Source organism: Balaenoptera musculus, chromosome 11, assembly GCF_009873245.2.
Source record: "Balaenoptera musculus isolate JJ_BM4_2016_0621 chromosome 11, mBalMus1.pri.v3, whole genome shotgun sequence".
NCBI lineage: Eukaryota > Metazoa > Chordata > Mammalia > Artiodactyla > Balaenopteridae > Balaenoptera > Balaenoptera musculus.
Window position 1 is genome coordinate 13143678 of NC_045795.1, and position 20963 is coordinate 13164640.

The 20963-nt window shown below is 42.1% G+C and overlaps 1 non-coding gene across 1 annotated transcript; it reads right to left on the reverse strand.

Annotated features, from left to right (window-relative positions):
- Positions 1–20494: 20494 nt before the first annotated feature.
- LOC118904614 lies at positions 20495–20601 on the reverse strand. Its single transcript, XR_005022062.1, has one exon. It is a non-coding gene; the product is annotated as a U6 spliceosomal RNA (small nuclear RNA).
- Positions 20602–20963: the final 362 nt, after the last annotated feature.

Here is a 20963-nt window from a genome sequence, read left to right on the forward strand (position 1 = left end):
GTTGGAGTATACAGCATTTTGAGTCCTTCTACTTGACTGCATAATAATCAAAAGTTTGGATGGTCTATCCCTTGAATATTTTAGCTCCTAGGTCACTGTTACACTCTCCAACACTCCTCTTGTCTTAATTCTTGGTGATTTCAATATCCTCGTGGAAGATCCTTCCCACATCCTTCACTTCTTGGTTCGGTTCCTTGACTTTCTTATATCCCTGATCTCTTCCCATTGGAGAGCTCAGAACATTTTGCTTTGGACTTTTTCTCTTTTCTATCTATATACATACTGTTGACCTGAAACAAACAGACTGACATATTTCTCCAGCAAGGATGGGTTAATTTGGGATCAGCAGAGAATTGAAATTCGGGGTCTGCAGCCATGGTGAGCCACATGCAAGTCCCTGCAGAGGAAGGGAAGAACACTTTTATAAAAGGAAAAGAAAGTTGGGAGGGCTGTAGTAAACAAAGAGTCCATAGCTTTTCACTGGTTGAGTCCTTGCCAGGAAAGGAGCCTTTCTTCTTCCCGCTGCGTTAAGCATGGCTCAGGGTGTGAGAGCTCCCCCTTATGGTTTCCCACCTCTAATTGCAATTTCTGTTTATTAATTATTTTTACAATACTCATCTTTGGTGATCTCATCCTGTCTGATGGCTTTAAATACCATCTACATGCACGTGACCGCCAAATTTATATCTTCAACATGGACATCTTCCTTAAGTCCAGGCTCCACTTGGATGTCTCATCAGCATCTCAACATGTTCCAAATAGAGCTCTCTGCTTCTCTCAGAGCCTTTTCCATCTCTACCCCCCAAACAAACCCTGACATCATTTTTTACTTCTCTCTTTCTCTCATGTTTTCTGTCTAGTCCTTCAGCAGATCCTGTCAGCTCTTCTCTAAAAATATATCCAGAGCCACTTCTCACCACCTATGCACTAAATCCTTGCCTAAGCCACAGCCATCTCTCAGCTAGATGTTGTCATAGCCCTCTGATTCATCTCCCTGCTTCTGCCCTGTCTCCCTTCAGTCAGTTCCAGAGACGGCAGCCAGATTGACACTGTTAAAACATAGGAGAGATCCTATCGCTTTTCTACTCAACGATACAAAGACTTCTGACCTCACACCAAGTAAAAGCCAAAATAATAGTGGTCTACAAAGCCATGTAAGACCAGACCCCACCCTCCAACTCCCGCCATCCTGTTCTCTTGGATCTCATCTTCTAACACTCTCCCTCACTCACTCTGCTCCAATCACACTAGTCCCTCCATGTTCCTCAGGCGTGTCAGGCGTGACACCACCCAGAGCCTGTGTGCCTCTTGTTCCCTCTGCCTGGAAGGTTCCTCCCCCAGACAGCTGATTGGTCACTCTTCCACCTCTCCAGGTGGGACAGCCAGTGAGCTCTTCCCTGGATGAAAACCAGTCCTACCACTCCCATAGTTCTCTAGCCTGCTCCCAGCTTTATTCTTCTGGGGCGGTTCACGCACGCGCACGCACGCACAGGCATGCCCACACACGCACATGCGCATGCACACATTTGGTTTTTTTTTTTAACCCATCTCTCCCCAGCTAGAGTGTAGGATCCATGCAGGAAGAGATTTGTATCTGTTTTGTTACTGCTGTATCTTCAGGGCCAACAAGGGTGCCTGGCACATGATTGGCCCTCAATAAAAACTTGTTGAATGAGTGAATAAATAAATGATTACATTGAATTAGTGGTTGAATCCCAATATTTCTCAGCACACCAATGTCACCTAGCCCTCATGACATAGAGTACTTTGCCCTTCCGAAGTACAAGCATGGGCAGATCTCCAAGCCCTTGGTCAAGGTTTTATTGAAAAGGAAGATTGAAACTCAGAACAAAGGAACTCACATGCTTTTGTAAATCATTTACTGACAAATACTCTGCCAACAATCCTCTTTCCTTGATCCAGCTTTTTTCTGAATGTATGACTCCTAATGGCATAAATTCTACAAGGCTGAACACAATGACATGTGTTATAAAATACCAGCCAGTGAGAGAAAAACATCCTCACCCTTAGAATCATCTATAAATTTAGGATTTTGTCAGCCTAGCCAATATTTTAGAACCCTGAGAATGGATGTCTGTAGTTTATTTTTGTGAACCATGATAAGTTTCTCCTGTAGTCACTTAAGTGTCTTTAAGCCCTAAGATACTTGCATTAATCTGAATAAAAAGGAAGGACTTTGGGTCTCTATCCTCCAAATTACGTGTTCTATATTTCAAATGTGATGAGTGTTATTAAACCATTTCTTTTTTCTGTCAGGTGAAGTAATTTTATTTGCAGTTTATTTGCTCAGAAGAGAGAGACCACACCCAAACTCTTTTGTACCAAATTTTAAATGCTAACACCTTTCTGGGAGGGTAGGGTAAGGAATGGAGAATGTAGCATTAATTCCTGTTTAGTGTTCTAAGGACGTTCTTTATGAAATCTGTATATTTTCCACACTGTCCAGCCTTAAACAGTTTCCAGATCTAGCTAACTGATAGCTTCACCCCCATCTAAACAGTGATTCTGTTTTTTTACTTTAAGTACTTTTATGCTTTAAGGAAAAAGTCGACCAACTCTTTGCCTATAGTGCCCTTGACTGTCCAGTCTTTCGTGCAACAAGTGTTAATCTAGCATGTCTTTTGTGCTGGGTCTTAGGGATACAGAGAATAAGCAATAAAGAGAATAAAATTTAGCTTTATTTAAGAGGCTCACGAAGCATTAGTAAGATATGCAAACAGATAATCGAGATATTCAAACAGAGAATCATAATGCAAGGCACTGTATTCCACATCAGAGCACAGAGGAGCAAAGAGAGGAATGATATGTCTGAAGGATCCTGTGATGGTTTCATGGAGAAAGTGACATTTAAGCAGAATCTTGACTGATGAGTGGGAGTTGACCCAATATAGAAAGAGCAGAATCTCTCCAGGGAGAGACTTGTATCTGCAAAGACTGCAAGTGTGAAGGAACACGGCATGGTGATAGCACAGGGAAGTGTTTGGTGTACCTGAGCCAGAGATGTGGACAGGAGGGAGAGGTCCCTGGGAAAGCTGAAGTGTCTGTGGACCCTGCTCAGTGGTTGGGCTTTCTGCTGTAAACATGCAAGGCTTTTAGGCAAAGGACAAACCCATCAGTCTGTTTTAGGACGCTCGTTCCAGTACAGCGCTCCTCGAAGTTTGGCACTGGACCAGCAGCAGTGGCCTCCCCTGGGAACTTGATGGAAATCCACATTCTCAGCTCCAATCCCAGACTTCAGAATCAGAAATTCTGGTCATGGGGCTTGGGAATCTGTGTTGTATCAAGGTGCCTAGCTGATTCCAATGCACACTTAAGTTTAAGAACCACTGTTCCGGGAACAACAGGGAAGATGCAGTGGGGTAAATACAGATTGCAGCTCGATAGGCTGTTCCACATAGCTCAGCCCTGAAAAAAAGCCAGAGGCATGAGTGTGGGCAGGACAGGATGCATTAGAGAGAACTGTCTGAAACCTTACACTTGGCAGGAGATAAGCAAAGGATATCTGGAGCACCAGTTGTCAAATCTCACCAACATTTTCTGGGTGGCTTTTAAAAATTATACCTTCTGGGTCCCACTCTTTTATCTTTTTTAAAATTTTACTTTTTAAATTTTATTATTTTTGGCTGTGTTGGGTCTTCATTGCTGCGCGCGGGCTTTCTCTAGTTGTGGTGAGAGAGGCCTACTCTTTGTTGTGATGTGCGGGCTTCTCATTGCGGTGGCTTCTCTTGTTGCGGAGCATGGGCTCTAGGCACGTGGGCTTCAGTAGTTGCAGCACGCGAGCTCAGTAGTTGTGGCATGTGGGCTCAGTAGTTGTGATGCACGGGCTCTAGAATGCAGGCTTAGTAATTGTGGCTCACTGGCTTAGCTGCTCTGCGGCGTGTGGGATCTTCCCAGCCCAGGGATCAAACCCGTGTCACCTGCACTGACAGGCAGATTCTTAACCACTGAGCCACCAGGGAAGTCCTGGGTCCCACTCTTGACTCATGAAACTGAATTGGCATCCTATTTGCGGATCCTCTTCTGCTGCTCCTATGTCTTCTTTGCATTTTGTGGTGTTTGTTCATGGAATCTTCCTTCTTGCTAAAGTTGTTCACCTACTTGCACTTGGGGGAGTTTCTGTAAGTACCACCTGCTTTCTTTAGGGAGGAAGATGGCCTTACAGCATCAGAGCTGGGAGGCGCTGTCACCACGCAGAGACCCAGGAATCTCAATTCCTGCCACTCATTAAACCCCCTGGACAATTTATTTTAAAATGCTGGTGCTCAGGCTCAATTTCGAGCTAAATAAATTAGAATTCCTGGGAGTGATGTATTTCTAAAATGCTCCCTAGGTGATTCTAATGTGCAACCAGCAATAAGAACTATAATGTAGTCCAACAGCTTCATTTTAGGAAAAAGGAAAAAAAAGATCCTAGGGTCAAGGAGGAGCAGACCATGTAACCTGGGTCAGATAAGGTATAGTCAACTGTATTAAAAATGCTTAAAAGGTGGAGTACCTTTGAATACCGAAAAAGATTGTTATGATTAGTAATGAGGATGATACTGTTGGACTTCCAGACACAGATGGCAGAACAAAGCCAACTCATGGGGTCTCTCCCCAAGAGTTAAAGCAACAAAAAAATATTGAAAACACACAAAAGCCAAGGAAACAATAAAACAATAAAAACTTACCAGCCTCAATTAAATAAGAAAAAAGGCAAAACTTCATGTCATACACTTTGAAAAAGAGGCATCAACAGAAGAACCAAATGATCCTGGAGTGGTACAGTCTGTTGTGGCTTCTACTTTTTCCTCCCCAGAAGCACTATATCAAGCCAACAAAATCTTGAATCTTCTCACTAACACCTTCCTATTTGCAGAGAAGAGGACCAAGGGCATGGATTGGCATCCCGGGGAGAAACTGTAGAAAAGTCTTCAAGATTAGAAGCCCTTTTCTCCCTTGGGGCCCTTGAAAGATGCTGGAAAGACTACAAGGTCTTCCCATCCTCCAAGACATTGGGTTGAGTTGGGGTGATGCGCCAAACCTCACAGGAGTTGGGTGTATCCCTTGCTGGGTTGACTGAGCTCTTTTACACTTGACGGAATCTCCAGGCACTTTCAGAGCTCATGTCTCCTAGGCTCAGACTTCAGCCCCAGCTTGGCTCCACCTCCACAGTCTTCCTACCAGCAGGCTACAGAAGAGTGATCTAAGAGCAACACCTTTCCTTCAAACTGGAAAGGCACAGTAACCTGGCCTCAAAATAAGGTGGGGAACACATCAAGTAGAATCCATTCCACCAAATGAGAGCAAGTAGACAACCGAGCAGAGCTATTTAAAGCATGAATAACTTCTGTCTGCTCTATAGGTGTTCTGTGGCTGAAAACAAAACTAAACTAAAAGAAAATTAAAAGTGAAAAAAAGAGCATGCAAAAAATGGGCAAAGAACCCAGTCTGGAAGAAAACATAAACCAAGAAGTAGAAGTAGATTTCCCATGAGTACATCATGCTAAAGAAGACTATTTTTAAAATACTTTTTTTTTTAATTGAAGAAGATTCTAATACTTTTCAAGGAAATGGTTTTAGAAAAGTGGTGAGGTAGACATGGGATCCCAAAGAGTAAAGGACTGAGTACAGGGTAGGTAGACCTTTATTAAGGTAATGAGGAAAAAAGGAAAAACAGAAGTTTGAGGGTTTATCTGAGAAAAGAGAGGGAATTATGATTATTTTTGTATGTTTACTTTTAATTAATTTTTAAAATTTGTTTATTTATTTATGGCTGTGTTGGGTCTTCGTTTCTGTGTGAGGGCTTTCTCTAGTTGCGGCAAGCGGGGGCCACTATTCATCGCGGTGCGCGGGCCTCTCACTATCGCGGCCTCTCTTGTTGCGGAGCACAGGCTCCAGACGCGCAGGCTCAGTAATTGTGGCTCATGGGCCCAGCTGCTCCGCGGCATGTGGGATCTTCCCAGACCAGGGCTCGAACCCGTGTCCCCTGCATTGGCAGGTTCTCAACCACTGCGCCACCAGGGAAGCCCCTGTATGTTTATTTTTAGATGGAATCACTGAGCATATTTGTAGGTTAAAGGAAACAAACAATAAAAAAATAGAGGCCTATCAGTCTTAATAAAGAAGGAAATTCTGACACACGATGAAACATGGATGTATTTACCTTGAGGACATTTTATCTAAGTGAAATAAGGCAGCCACAAAAAGACAAATACTGTATGATTCCACTTAGATGAGGTATCCAAAGTAGTCAAACTCAGAATAGGAAAGGAGAATGGTGATTGCCAGGGGCTGAGGGGAGGGGAAATGAAGAGTGCTTATTCAATGGGTATAGAATTTCAGTTTTGCAAGATGATAAAATTCTAGAGATCACAACAATGGGAATATACTTAACACTGCTGTACACTTAAAAATAATTATGATGGCAAAGTTTATGTTTCTTTTACCACAATGATAGATAGATAGATAGATATGTAAGTAGGTAGATAGATAGATAGATAGAGTCTTAAGGTCCAAATAACGCCCATTTATCACCTCACTCGTAGGGTTGCTGCTTATCTGGTTAGAAGGATTTCCATCCTCTCTGCTGGAAAGGAATCCTGATTTAACAAAGAGGAGATAAAAGTCAAAAGATGAACAAAGACTGAGATTTAGTGACATCATTTGAGCCCCTGGGTCATGTAATACCTGAAACAGTAACCCTTTGGCATTTTCAGTTAAGGAGAGACAATCAAACTCCTTTTTTTTTCCTTCAAGAAAAAAAAAAGATGAAACTAACACAGCACTGTAAATCAACTATATTCCAATAAAAATTTTTTTAGAAGACAGAGAAAAAGACATCCTATAGGATCCAGCCTGACTTTTATTTTATCCTTCAGACCACAATGTTGTAAATCCTTTCTTAAATAATAGGTTAATAATAGAGTACATGTACTCTACCACAACTGAATCTGCATTTAGCTCCGTGTGTTCACTAATTGGTGTGGATCGGCTGTGGCACATTTTGCTGTACAATCTAAAAGTGCTGACTGGTTTCATTAGCAGAAAAAATGAGCTGTGGCCTATGTGTCAAGCAACTGCTTTGCTTTCTGGTACATAACTGATTCTGCTCCAAAGCGCCAAAATCCACATAAGTTCTGAAAACCTCACATGGATTTGCGAGATGATTCTCATTCATTTTGTAGCGGTTCCCCTTCTTGTTCATCCTCTTTCCTACTTGGTTATTTTTGTTACCGCCCAAGTTGGAGACCCTGGTCTGCTGGTAATGCACCGTGCCCCTAAACTGCTTTTCAAGGTGGTTGGCAAGTGCCTTTAAGAACACCCAGAAATCTCAATCTGAAGGGGAAGGGCCCCAGGAATAGTTCATCTAAAAGATGAATGGAACGACCTTCTTGTTCCTCCTCTCTCCAGTACAAAAAGAACATTTCCATGGGATTTGATTAGCTCCCCTTTTATTGATCTCTGGCTCATCTAAGAAGGTGCAAGAGAGATAGTTTTAAAAGAGTCTGTACCCATAGTAAGCTCTGATGAAAAGAACCAACAGCTATTTCAAACGATAGACAGTTTAGATCAAAGACCTGAAGCCAAAATTGTGCCATCAATAGAGACAGCAAATGTCTGATGTGTCAGAATAGCAGTCCTTCCTGGAGAAGAATTTTTTGGAATTAAAGATGTCCCAGGTGACTTTTTAAAAAAAACCCAATTGAAATCATAGTTTACAAACAGCATTATATCATGATTTACTTAGCAGTAGAGCATAAAGATTTTGATGTGAAACATTTTTATTTCTATCAGTGTTTATAATGGCTGCATAATATTCCTCCCTGTGGGTATAAAATTTATCTTTTTTAAACTTTCTTTTGTTGTTCAATACTTTGGATATTTCTGATATTGCACTGTTAGGGATAACCATGATGAACAGTTTTGTCCATCTAGATTTTCCCATATTATGAACTGTTTCCTTAGATGCTCAGGGGAATTATGTGGTCAAGCAGTAAACATTTTTATCAGCCTTGATCCATGCTGCTCAGTTGTCTTCCAAAATGGATTTAGGCAATTGAAGATTAGTTTCACTCTCTCCCTGTTAACACTGAATATCATTAAAATAATTTTCATTGTAATTAAGGGGGAAGAAATGTCCATTTGCACCCATATAATTACTACTGAAATAAACACTTTCCATATATTCTTTATTAATTTATTTCCCTTTTGTGAATTGTTTTTGTGATAGTTTGTAAGCCAATGGCAAGTTTATTTCTGGAACTTTCTAACGTCCTCAAGCTCTTTCTTTCACTCATTTCGGCTACATGTGACTGGCAGGCCAGAAAAATGCCCATAATGCTCTATTTTCACACTAGGTAACTCGGTGGGTAACACTAGGTAACCAATTAATTGCCATGTGGTTCCAGGCAAATCCCCAGCTGCCTCTGCGTCACCCTCTTCCTTCTTGCTGCCCTCTGGTCTCTCAGAGGAGTGAGAATGCCATTTCTGAGCTTGGGAGAATTTATTCCTGAGAGCACTGGTTGCCAACATTGACGGCACATTAGAATCATCTGGGGAGCATTTAAAATTCCCAGCTCTCAGCACATTCTACACACCAATTAAATCAGAGTCTCTGGGGCTGGGACCTGGCATCACTGTTTTGGGAAAGCTCCCCTGAGGATTCCAAAGTACAGCCGAGGGTTGAGAACCACTGTTTTAAATCTGCAGCCACAGGAGCGCTACGCCAGGCGCTCAGGCTGCAAAGGCCCATATGCAGTGACCCCTGCTCTCAGGGAGCTCACAGCTGGGCGGTTTGGGGGGCAAAGCACATTCTGAATGTTTTCATAAGGGAGTGATTTTGTATATATGTATATGTATGTATATATATACACACACGTGTATACATGTATTTGCACACACACACGTATATATACCCATGTGTGCCACTTAATTAACTGTAACCTATAATTTGATCAACCAGTGGCATCATTTCAAAAGGCTGACCTTAAAGCACGATCAGATTCCCACTTGCCTAAGAAATGGTTGGTTACGTTCACTATGCTACATTTACTGAGGTAAAAAATATATATGTACAGATTAGAAAAATCATTTACAAACTAGAGATTAAAGAGGGTTTTCACGTTATTTCTCTCAACAAGAAATTTAAACTCATTACACTATTGCCCCCTGAGGTTTCTGCAGCAATACTTCTCTCCACTAGGTGGTACTCTGGACAAATTCATAAGCTGTTGCCTTTGCCACAGTTGGGGTCCCATTAGAGAAATTCAATCTTTCTGTGGCAGAAATGGCTATTCATTCATGGTCTGGATCTACAGCAATCAGAAATGGTTTTCTTACCTTTTTCTAATTGAGAAATGAAGTTAGGCCTGCTTGAACAGTATTTATAACGATCAATCCAAATATTGTCTTTAGAATTTTTTAAATCTACCTTATTATGTTATTGAATTCTACTGCATCTCCACCCAATTATCAAGATAATTATAGGCTTTAAAATGGCTTCACAGGCTTCATCTTACAGACACTCAGTCCCTTCTTTTTCTATTAAAGCCAATAATGAAATACAGCCCCCATCATCTATATATAAAGATCCAAACACACATTAGACCTCAGAGAATTGAATTTATTTTTATGTGTTAAAGCATCTGAATGTTATTTGAGACAGGATTAAAAGAAAAGCATTCCTGACTCTTCTCAACAGAAATAGGACTGTCCTTGGCCCTGGGCCTGGGTGTTTGAGCCCTTGGCTAGACTAATATACAGTATTCAGCAGAAGGCAGGTCAGGGTGGAGTTGCTGCTCATGGTGCTTGTGCAAATTCTCGGGAAGCTCGACCAGAATTTCCAAAGGCAGCTGGTCACTGCCATTCCTTCAGCTCCTCTGGAAAGGGCAGGATTCTTGACCGTCCAGGAAGCCCAAATGCCACAGTGTATCCTGCGTTCATCCACATCTAAGTGCAGGTCCTGCCCCATAGATTCTTTCTGCCATTTTTGTTGATATGGATAGACCATTGGAATGAGCCTGGGTTCTTCTTCATAAAACTAAACTTGATATCAAGAGCCAGAGAAGGACAAAGACATGTTTGCTTCCTTCTCGCACTAGGTTTCCTCAGTGTGAGGAAACCTCAGAAAACTGGATATTAACAGCAGGGAGAGCGACAGTAGTGTTTCATCCTTCCACTGGCATGGCCTAGAGTTTGGCTGGTCTCTGAGCTTGCCTCAGCAAATATGATGCACTCGAGATTCGTAGCAGCTTCTTGGATGAGGATATTGGTGCCTGAGTGTTTACATGGTGCTCTTTCTGGTTGCTAGTTAACTCTCTTTCCCATCATTCCCAGGGCCCAAGTCAGCTGTGGATAGGGTTAGTCAGCCTCTCACACCACAGAGCACAGCCCCACCATCTGTGCTGGTGCTTTTACACGAACGCTGCTTCCTCCTTCTAAGAAATGTTCTCCAAGAACATGGGGTACTTGGAATGAACACGGAAGTAAACATGGAAGGTGAGAGGATGCAGGACTGGAACAGCTAAGTCATAGCTTTTAGAAGAGCAATCTTCTGCTCAAGGCCGACTTCTCATCTCAGTGGGGAGCTGGACACACAGGACAGGCAGACCGTCCACGTCAAATGGGTGCTCGTCCTGTGTGAGGCCAGCCAACCAGCCATGACCTGCAGTTCATGTGAAAACAACAGAGAGGGAAGGGACAGTGTGGGTTAAGCCGTGCCACTGGAAGTCAGGCTAACGTGGGTATGGTCAGGCTCATTCTCAACATCCCCCCGTATGCTGGGGGGAGTGGAGGGGACCGAGAAACTCGGATGACCCAGCAAAGGGAAGGAGGTCAGAGTATAGTTGGGACCAAATACAACTCTCACCAAGTCATCATGTGCCAAGCACTTTACATCAACAATCTCCTTTCATACCCCAAACAACCCTGGGTGATAGTGTTGTGTTGGCCAAAAGTTTCATTTGTTTTTTTCCGTAAGATGGCTCTAGGAGCTCTTAGCTGTCTTTAACTTCATTCAAAACAATTTTGTTAGATTGTATGTGACGGCTGTCATATCAGCATGCATTTAAAAAAAGACATCAAAATTGGTGAATTTTTGTGTAGCCATTTTAATATTGAAGATGGAAGAAAAAAAGCAACATGTTCAGCATATTATGCTTTATTATTTCAAGAAAGGTAAAAACTCAACCAAAGCGCAAAAAGAGATTTGTGCTCTCTTTTGGGAGAAGTGTATGGAGAAGGTGCTGTGACTGATTGAACATGTCAAAAGTGGTTTGTGAAGTTTCATGCTAGAGATTTCTCAGTGGACGATGCTCCATGGTCGGGTAGACCAGATGAAGTTGATAGCGATCAAATCGAGACATTAATTGAGAACAATCAACGTTATACCATGCGGGAGATAGCCGACGTACTCAAAATATCCAAATCAAGCATTGAAAATCATTTGCACCAGCTTGGTTATGTTAATTGCTTTCATGTTTGGGTTCCACATAAGTTAAGTGAAAAAAACCCTCTCGACCATATTTCCTCATGCAATTCTCTACTTAATGAAAACGTTCCATTTTTAAAACAAATTGTGCCTGGAGATGAAAAGTGGATACTGTACAACAAGGTGGAATGGAAGAGATCGTGGGGCGAGCAAAATGAACCACCGCCAACTACACCAAAGGCCAGTCTTCATCCAAAGAAGGTGATGTTGTGTATATGGTGGGATTGGAAGGGAGTCCTCTATCATGAGCTCCTTCTGGAAAACCAAATGATTAATTCCAATAAGTACTGCTCCCAACTAGACCAACTGAAAGCAGCACTCGAAGAAAAGCGTCGAGAATTAGTCAACAGAAAATGCATAATCTTCCATCAGGATAATGCAAGACCGCATGTTTCTTTGATGACCAGGCAAAAACTGTTACAGCTTGGCTGGGAAGTTCTGATTAATGCATCGTATTCACCAGACATTGCTCCTTCAGATTTCCATTTATTTCGGTCTTTACAAAATTCTCTTAATGGAAAAACTTTCAATTTCCTGGAAGACTGTAGAAGGCACCTGGAACAGTTCTTTGCTCAAAAAGATAAAAAGTTTTGGGAAGATGGAATTACGAAGTTGCCTGAAAAATGGCAGAAGGTGGTGGAACAAAAGGGTGAATACGTTGTTCAATAAAGTTCTTGGTGAAAATGAAAAATGTGTCTTAAAAACCGAGGGCACTTTTTGGACAACCCAATATCATCCCAGTTTTACAACTGAGAACATAAAAACTTTAAAATGTTGAGTATGCTAGTCAGTGCCACACAGGACGTGGCCAGGTCTCAACCTGAATCCAGGCTGGTCTGCCTCCAAGTCTCAACCTTTGTGAGAGCAAGGTTTTCTGCTTGGTCTTCCAGACTTTGTCCACATCCTTCAAAAGGGATAAACAGATATCCCCAGTGAAGTACTAGCTACCCCTAGGAACCGGGAATGGGGAGTAGGCGGGATAAAGGAAGAATTCTGCTCTGTGAAGTGATGATTGAATGCAACAAGGCTGAACCTAATGGTGGAACCCGGGCTGCTTTTCTGCTGCAATCGATACTTGGCTTTTTAAAGGATGGTGACACATACTACCAGTGCTCATTCCTATTTTAAAATATGGGCACATAGCCCAGAGCTGCTTTTATCAACTTTTCCCCCAAAACCTCAGCTGTAATTCCTCAACAAATGAAAAGTATATTTAAAACAGTTTTTTCTCGCTAGAAACAATGCTATAGTGCTTATTAAATCTATAGATTATTCACAACACTAAATATTTTTTACACAATAGCATTTAATACAGGATTTTAAACAGAATGTCCGACCCATTTTCATAAATGGCAGACTTTTTTGTTGAGATGGATAGATGTTTCCACTCATTCCAGAAAGGTTCTGTTGAAGGAAACAAACACCATATTCAAAGCATCCATTTTTCAAAAAGTGACATGTACACAGCAAAATCATCAAGATTTGCATTACACAAAAGAGGTGATTTAGGCTCAAGCACTCCATATAATTTGATAAACTATCCAAAGGAAACAACTTTTCCAGATATCTGAGGGCTCTTGCATCCAGGAGTGATGTGCTTGCCCAAGTTGAACCAATCACTGCCCTTCCCTGGCATTTTATTTAACCTTGGGACCAAGGAGAAAGTGGGTTGGTCCTGTTCTAGTTGTGGGAGTAGCAAGATGTGAAATGTGGACCAGTGTGTAGCAATAATGAAGTCGACAGGGAGAGAAAAGCATAGACAAAGCGCAGATCCTTGTGATATTTTGGTCTCTCATAGTTTCTCAAGCGGGGCTGTATCCTCATCCTCGCCCCTCTTGGTCTTTGGGTGTCGGTTTCCTTTGATGACATAAGAAACTCCCATATCCTATCAAATCTCTCTTTGTACATAAGCTCATTTGAGTTGATCTTTTATGACATTCAAAGAAAAAAACAACTCATGACTAACATGCCATCAAACTGAAACTATATGAACTATTTGTCTCAAGAAATTTCAGGACTATGTCAGAATTTTAACTTCTTGATATAATAAGGAAGCCAACTTCTTTGCTAGAGTTGCCAAATGGCCCCTACCTTAAAAGGACTCTGTAAGAGCTGAGCAGGATGAGAGCAGGCACAGGGTAGTCCTGTTGTGGATCAGACATTTACATAAAAGGAAAGCATTCAGCACATCTGCATAAGAGCACACAGCCTGGCTGGTGGAAAATGCTAATAGGAATCCAACACTCCACCCCGGCCTTGTGCTCTGTCCCAAAAGAAGCTGAGCTGAGGAATCCGTGAAACGCAAGCCTTTGAATGTAGAGACGAAATTTTCAAAATGGTGCTCTATAGAGAGGTTGAGGGGATCCAATCACATTCAAGACTTGTCAATAATTAACAATTACACTTAGGCAATTGGAGAATGCCATTTATATGAGTGAATGCCACTAGTCATTTCTTTCCTGGGCAGAAACCTCAAACACCAGCCTATCATGTTCGGAACACTATAGCCCTATCCCTGTGAAGCTTTCCCAGGTGCCTTAGAATCAGGTCTTCTGTAGGGAGGAGTATGCAGGCAGAGGAGAAGGGCAGGAGAGAAGGTTCTCCAGATACCCAGCAGGTCTAAGGAATGGAAGAGAGCTCGACCCTCTAGGTGAGCATCTGCAGGTACCATCTCCTGCTCCCTTGGGCCTGATTTTCCAAAAGGAGAAGCCACGTCTCACTTGGCAAAGAGAAGAGGAAAAAGGACCAGTTCTAGAGTATACATTTAAATTTGCAGCTTGTACATGTCCTACCCAGCACCACCTGTGAGGCCCCCTCCCCTCTCTCCCACTCTGGCAATGCCTATATAGTGGTGGAAGAGTGTCCCACCCCAAATTCACGTCCAGCCAGAACCTCAGAATGTGACCTCATTTGGAAATAGGATCTTTGCAGATGTAATTAGTTGAAAAGCTTGAGATGAAATAATCCAGGATTTAAGGTGGGCCCTAAATCCAATGACTGCTGTCCTTATAAGAAGAGAGGACACAGAGAGATACAGATAGAGAAGAAGCTGTGTAAAGAGGCAGGCAGAGAGGCAGAGATTAAGTGATGCTGCCACAAGCCAAGGAATGCTAAGAGCTATCAGAAACCAGGAAGAGGTAAGGAAGGAGTCTTGCCTAGGGCCTTCAGAGGGAGCATGGCCCTGCTGATACCTTGATTTTGGACTTCTAGCCTCCAGAGCTGTCAAAGAATAAATGTCTGTTGTTTTAAGACACCAAATTTGTGGTATTTTGTCACAGCAGCCACAGGACACTCATACAGTCTCAAAGCCCTTTGGCATCCCTCCCCATGCCACACAGACCTCCCTTCTACACACCATCTTCCCACCCCCTACTACGTCTCGTCTCTACCTTCCACTTTCCCATCCCCCTATCAAAGGCCCCACGTCTTTTTTTTTCTCATGTATCTGTTAATCCCAAACTCCTAATTTATCCCTACCCACTCCCCTTCCCCCTTTGGTAAACATAAATTTGTTTTTTATGTCTGTGAGTCTGTTTCTGTTTCGTAAATCAATTCATTTGTATCATTTTTTTTAGATTCCACATAGAAGCGATATCCTTTGATATTTGTCTTTGTCTGACTTAATCTCTAGGTCCATCCATGTTGCTGCAAATAGCATTATTTCATTCTTTTTTATAGCTGAGTAGTATTCCACTGTGTATATATACCACATCTTCTTTTTCCATGCATCTGTGGATGGACACTTAGGTTGCTTCCACGTCTTGGCTATTGTAAATAGTGCTGCTATGAATATTGGGGTGCATGTATCTTTTTGAATTAGAGTTTTCATCTTTTCTGGATATGTGCCCAGGAGTGGGATTCCTGGAACATATGGTAACTCTATTTTTAGTTTTTTAAGGAACCTCCATACTGTTCTCCATAGTGGCTGCACCAATTTACATTCCCACCAACAGTGTAGAAGGGTTCCCTTTTCTCCACACCCTCTCCAGCATTTATTATTACAGACTTTTTGAGGATGGCCATCCTGACTGGTTTGAGGTGATACCTCATTGTAATTTTGATTTGCATTTCATTAATAATTAGCGACGTTGAGCATCTTTTCATGTGCCTGTATGTCTTCTTTGGAGAAAAGCCCCCACTTCTGAAATGTGGCTCATGTCAGTTAAAGATTCAAAGAAAATCTATTTGGTTGAATCAGTTCTCATCAGAATAGATAATGCCATCATTTGCTCAAAACATTTCCAGTTTTAGAGAGGATTCTTACAAATCTTTAATTGGTAGAATTTACTATTTGGGGGAAATGAATATTTAAGAATTAGAAACACTTCTCTTTTAAAGAAGAAGACATGTTCACCCCTGGGATTCTCTTGGTTCAGAACTCAGGTGGTATCTTGAACAAGAACTGGGAAGTCAAACAGCCAGCTTCAAACCCAGATCTGTCTATATCTGCTCTGCCTCATTTGTTCTCCTGGGAGTTGAACTGTAGCTTTCCCGAGAGCTTGGCCCCAGGCTTCTCCTCCCTTAGCTGTCTCCTGTCAGCTGGGGAAACCACCTCAGCTGCACTCATGCCCACCTAAGGGTAGCGGTTAATTTTGGAAGTGGGGTGAGCTCTGGGGACTGGAGAGTTGGCGGACGTCTCCCACATCATCTACCCACGGCCCTGCCGGCCCGGCTCGGCCTCTCTGGTGCGTAACTTGCATGCGCGGTTGTGGAGCCTACGTTTCCCAGTTCACACTGACGCAGAGGGAAAACGAGGCCTGCTGACAATAATGCAAAATATTTCTCTGGCTCTGCAGTCCCCTCCTCCCCAGGGCCTCCTGCTCCGCTCTCCCACCTTGAACCTCCATCGAGGTGGAGCGAGAAGTGAGGGGATTGTACTACCAGCCCCACCAGCCAGGCGTGTCCTCTGGTCAACACCCTCCAAGTCCCCGCTCCGTGGCTGCTTCTGAAAGGGAGGCTCTCCTCCCAGGCATTAAGCAGAGGCCGTTACATGGATGGTTATTTGGGGTTATTATTATACCTTTATTTCTTGAGGACTTGGACATAAGCTATATGTCTGTGCCCCTTTTTCCCCCTTTACTCCTTCCCGTTGGTTGAAAAATGCACTTGGTGGCTGAACTGGAACAGCCGACATAGACCAGAAGGTGACCTTGGAAAATGAGGTCATGGATTGCTGATCATTAAGCTGGAAGGACCCTGAGTTCCCGAGGCTGTAGGGCACTATACAGCACCATGGACGGATGGCTTCCAGATTCTTACATGAAAGAGAAATACATTTCTATCTCCTTTGAACCACTGCTATTGGGGGGTTTGTACCTCATAACTGAGCCAAATCCTACTCACATCCTTTAGCTTTATTTGTACTTAATGTTCTCAGTTAAGGGTGCTTAGTTGCAAGTGACAAAATACCTAGAATTTGAGTAAGAAGACACTGAATTGTCCCCCGTTACAAGAAGCCTTGAGGGAGGGAGCTTCAGAGTTTGCTCGGTGGTTCAAGAACACCAGGATTTTAAGGCAGCAGCTCGTGGCCTGCTACACCTGGTCACAATCTCGCTGCAGCAGCTCATTTTCACACGCTAGCACCCAGAGCAGGAAGGAACTCTCTCCTTTATTAGGTAGAAAATCTTTCCCATAAACCCACAAGCGGATATTCCCTTATCCCTCTCTGCTCACCCCTAGTCCTGCCACTACCAAGGGCACATGGGATTGTTCCATGGGGTGGGGGACATTGCCATTCAAACAAAATCACTCTTCCATTAGCAACGAAGAATGGAGAATGGCTATTGGGGAGGCCACCAATGATGTCTCCCCTACTCATTAAAAAGCGCACATTGAGGGATAAAGACGTTTTGGTCCTCGGTTTGATTCCTTTCTACAGTCGTGTTGACATCATTCTGAAATGCCAAAACAAATTCCATTCACTTGGGGCTTTGAGATTTTAGAACAGACTATCCCATGACTTAAGGCTAAAGAACTGTGCATGAACAATATTTAACTAACCTTACAGTTAGAAAAGATTATGATTTAATCTTTTATGCTTTCAGCCCAAATCAACCTCAGGAAGAAATGAGAGCTATTTATTTTAAGAAATACCATGGAGAACAGTATGGAGGTTTCTTAAAAAACTAAAAATAGAACTACCATACTACCCAGCAATCCCACTACTGAGCATATACCCTGAGAAAACCATAATTCAAAAAGAGTTATATACCACAGTGTTCACTGAAGCTCTATTTACAATAGCCAGGACATGGAAGCAACCTAAGTGTCCACTGACAGATGAATGGATAAAGAAGATGTGGCACATATATACAATGGAATATTACTCAGCCTCAAAAATAAATGAAATTGAGTTATTTGTAGTGAGGTGGATGGACCTAGAGACTGTCATACAGAGTGAAGTAAGTCAGAAAGAAAAAAACAAATACCATATGCTAAGACATATATATGGAATCTAAAAAAAAAAAAAAAAATGGTTCTGAAGAACCTAGGGGCAGGACAGGAATAAAGACGCAGATGTAGAGAATAGACTTGAGGACACAGGGAGGGGGAAGGGTAAGCTGAGATGAAGTGAGAGAGTGTCATTGACAATATACACGACCAAATGTAAAATAGCTAGCTAGTGGGAAGCAGCCGCATAGCACAGGGAGATCAGTTTGGGGCTTTGTGACTGTCTAGAGGGGTGGGATAGCGAGGGTGGGAGGGAGAGGCAAGAGGGAGGAGATATGGGGATATATGTTTATGTATAGCTGATTCACTTTGTTATACAGCAGAAACTAACACACCATTGTAAAGCAATTATACTCCAATAAAGATGTTAAAAAAAAAAAAAAAAGAAATACCAACCTCAGGGGCTCCTGAGCCATTCCTTCTCTTTCTGAATTGTTGGTTGTCCTCTGGAATACGGCTGGTGTCTGCCCTTTCTCCAGGGAGCTCTCCTCCCCCTCCCCTTCCTCCCCCCTCCTTCCCCTTCTCCCCTGCTCCTCCTTGAGCTTCTTCCCTCTCCTTCCAGACTTGCCCTGGGCCTTCTCTCTTTTTTGGGGGGGTGCCTTCTCTTTTGTTATTGTTCTTTTTCTCTTTATTTCTTTTGTCTTTTTTGCTTCTCCCTGCCTTTCAACTGCTCTTAATATTGAAGTCTTCCTGGTAGAATCTGTTGTTTCCTTAGATTTGTTTCATGTTCATTATCCTTACGTTAAAAAGCAAGTGAGTTAAATGTTTAGGCATGGTCCTTGCAGAAATCCCTCACAAAATGAGACTAAATGAACACAAAACAAAACAAAAAACCAACCTTCCCCATTTCTGTCACATGATTAATTATATTTAGTATTTGTTCATATGAGGGAAAGAACTAGCAAAAAGCAGTATCCTGTTGGGCTCTCTTCTTTGATTTGATCTAATTCATTCAGCCCTGGTGGACAGTGCAAAGCCATATGGGCTGTGATGAAGCCCAGCAAATATTCATGTAGCTGGATCCTTCCAGGTACTTGGCTACCGACACAGAGACCTGGCTTGGACCCAGCACTGAGCAGAGGAGTTCTGCATGGGGGTGGTATGGACTGAATTGTGTCTCCCAAAATTCATATGTTGAAGCCCTAACCCCCAAATGTGAGGGTATTTTGAGATGGGGCTTTTAGGAAGTAATGAATGTTAAATGCGTTCATAAGGGTTGGGCCTTAATACAGTAGACCTGAGGCCTTGTAGGAAGAGGAAGAGTCCTCTCTCCTCTCTCTGTATTTCTCTCTCTCTCCATTTCTCTCCCCACCTCCTGTACCACATGAGGACACATCAAGAAGGTGGCTTTCCACAAGTTGAACCAGCCAGCACCTTGATCTTAGACTTCCCAGCCTATGGAACTGTGACAAAATTAATTTTTGTTGTTTAAGCCATCAGGCTATGGTATTTTGTTATGGCAACCTGAGCTGACTGATACAGGGGGCATAGTGTCCGAGCCAAGATTAAGACAACATGGAACCATTTCTTCATCCGCCTTCCTCTCTGTCTGTAGCTGAAGGTCCACCTCCCAAGGAGGCTCTGCTTGTTCATCCATGAATCAATAGTGTAAACTCTGGCTTCTCAGGGGTGTGGTGAGGAGGGAATGAAACTTTCCTGAAACTAATTCTATTTCTTTCACATCTGTGGTGAGTTCTCTATTATTTCTGGGGTGATTTCTTTCTTTTTTAAATTCCATCCATAAAATGTTTTGCATGTATCTCCAAAAGATAAGGAGTTTTCAGAAATAACCATAATGATCACATCCCGCTAAATTACCAGTAATTCCTCAATACTATCAACTATCTAGTACCCAATATTCACATTTCCAATTGTTTCATAAATGTGTGCATTTTTATTTTTACAAATAATTTATTTGAGTCAAGGTCCAAAACAGGGCCATCAATGGCAGTTAATTCTATGTCATTTAAGTCTCTTATAATCTATTGGGTCCACATTCATTATTTTATTTCCTTGAATTTGTTGTTGTTGTTTGTTATTGTCATTGTGGGGAAAGCCAGACGATTTATCCTATAGGGTTTCCCTGTTTGGATTTGCTTGTTTTATCTTCATGGTATTTTAAAATGTTCCTCTCTCTTTTGTGATTTCCTGTAAATGGTTAGTTGGATCTATAGGCTTGACAAGATTCAGGACGAATTTTTTTAAGACTGCTTTATAAGGGTGGTGTGATCTTCCATGTGAATGAAAATAATATTTGTTTCTCTTTCTGTGATGTTGGCAGGCAATGATGATTAATACATAGATCCATTAATTCATTAAGGGATGAAAATGATAATATTCTATCGATCCTTATTTATTTATTAGCTGGAATAATTCTACAAAGAGAAACTTTCCCTCATCTACTGTTTAGTTATCCAGTACAGTTTAGATAGCAACATCAGGATAAGTCCTGATTCTTTCCCTTTGTTTATTGGCTTCAAATTAATGTGTTGGTTCACCAGCATTCTCCAAAGGGGACCAATTGGTAATTAATCTGAGTTGATTTTTTTTTTTTTAAATATGGAACACTTCACGAATTTGCGTGTCATCCTTGCGCAGGGGCCATGCTAATCTTCTCTGTATCGTTCCAATTTTAGTATATGTGCTGCCGAAGCGAGCACCTGAGTTGATTTTTTTGGTTTGTTTTTTTCTACCATTATGAACTTGTGGATTTCAACATATTTTATGTGTTTCGATCCATTGCAATTATTGTCCTTAATGTTAAAATTGCTCAATCTTTAGCTAGGGAGAGCATCTTAGGTCAGCCCCAAGTCCTTTTGACATGCCTTAGTAAGATGTCTTTGCCGTCATCCTTTCTTCCTTGATTTCTGATCCGAAAACATATTCTAGGTTTTTCTTGTATATTTCCTGACCCAGACCTAGAAGAAGTCATCTCTCCAGAGAAATCTTTCCTTATAGTGGGAAATGGTATTGTAAGATCACAATCTGGCCACTCAGGATATACATTGCTATGAAGTTGATC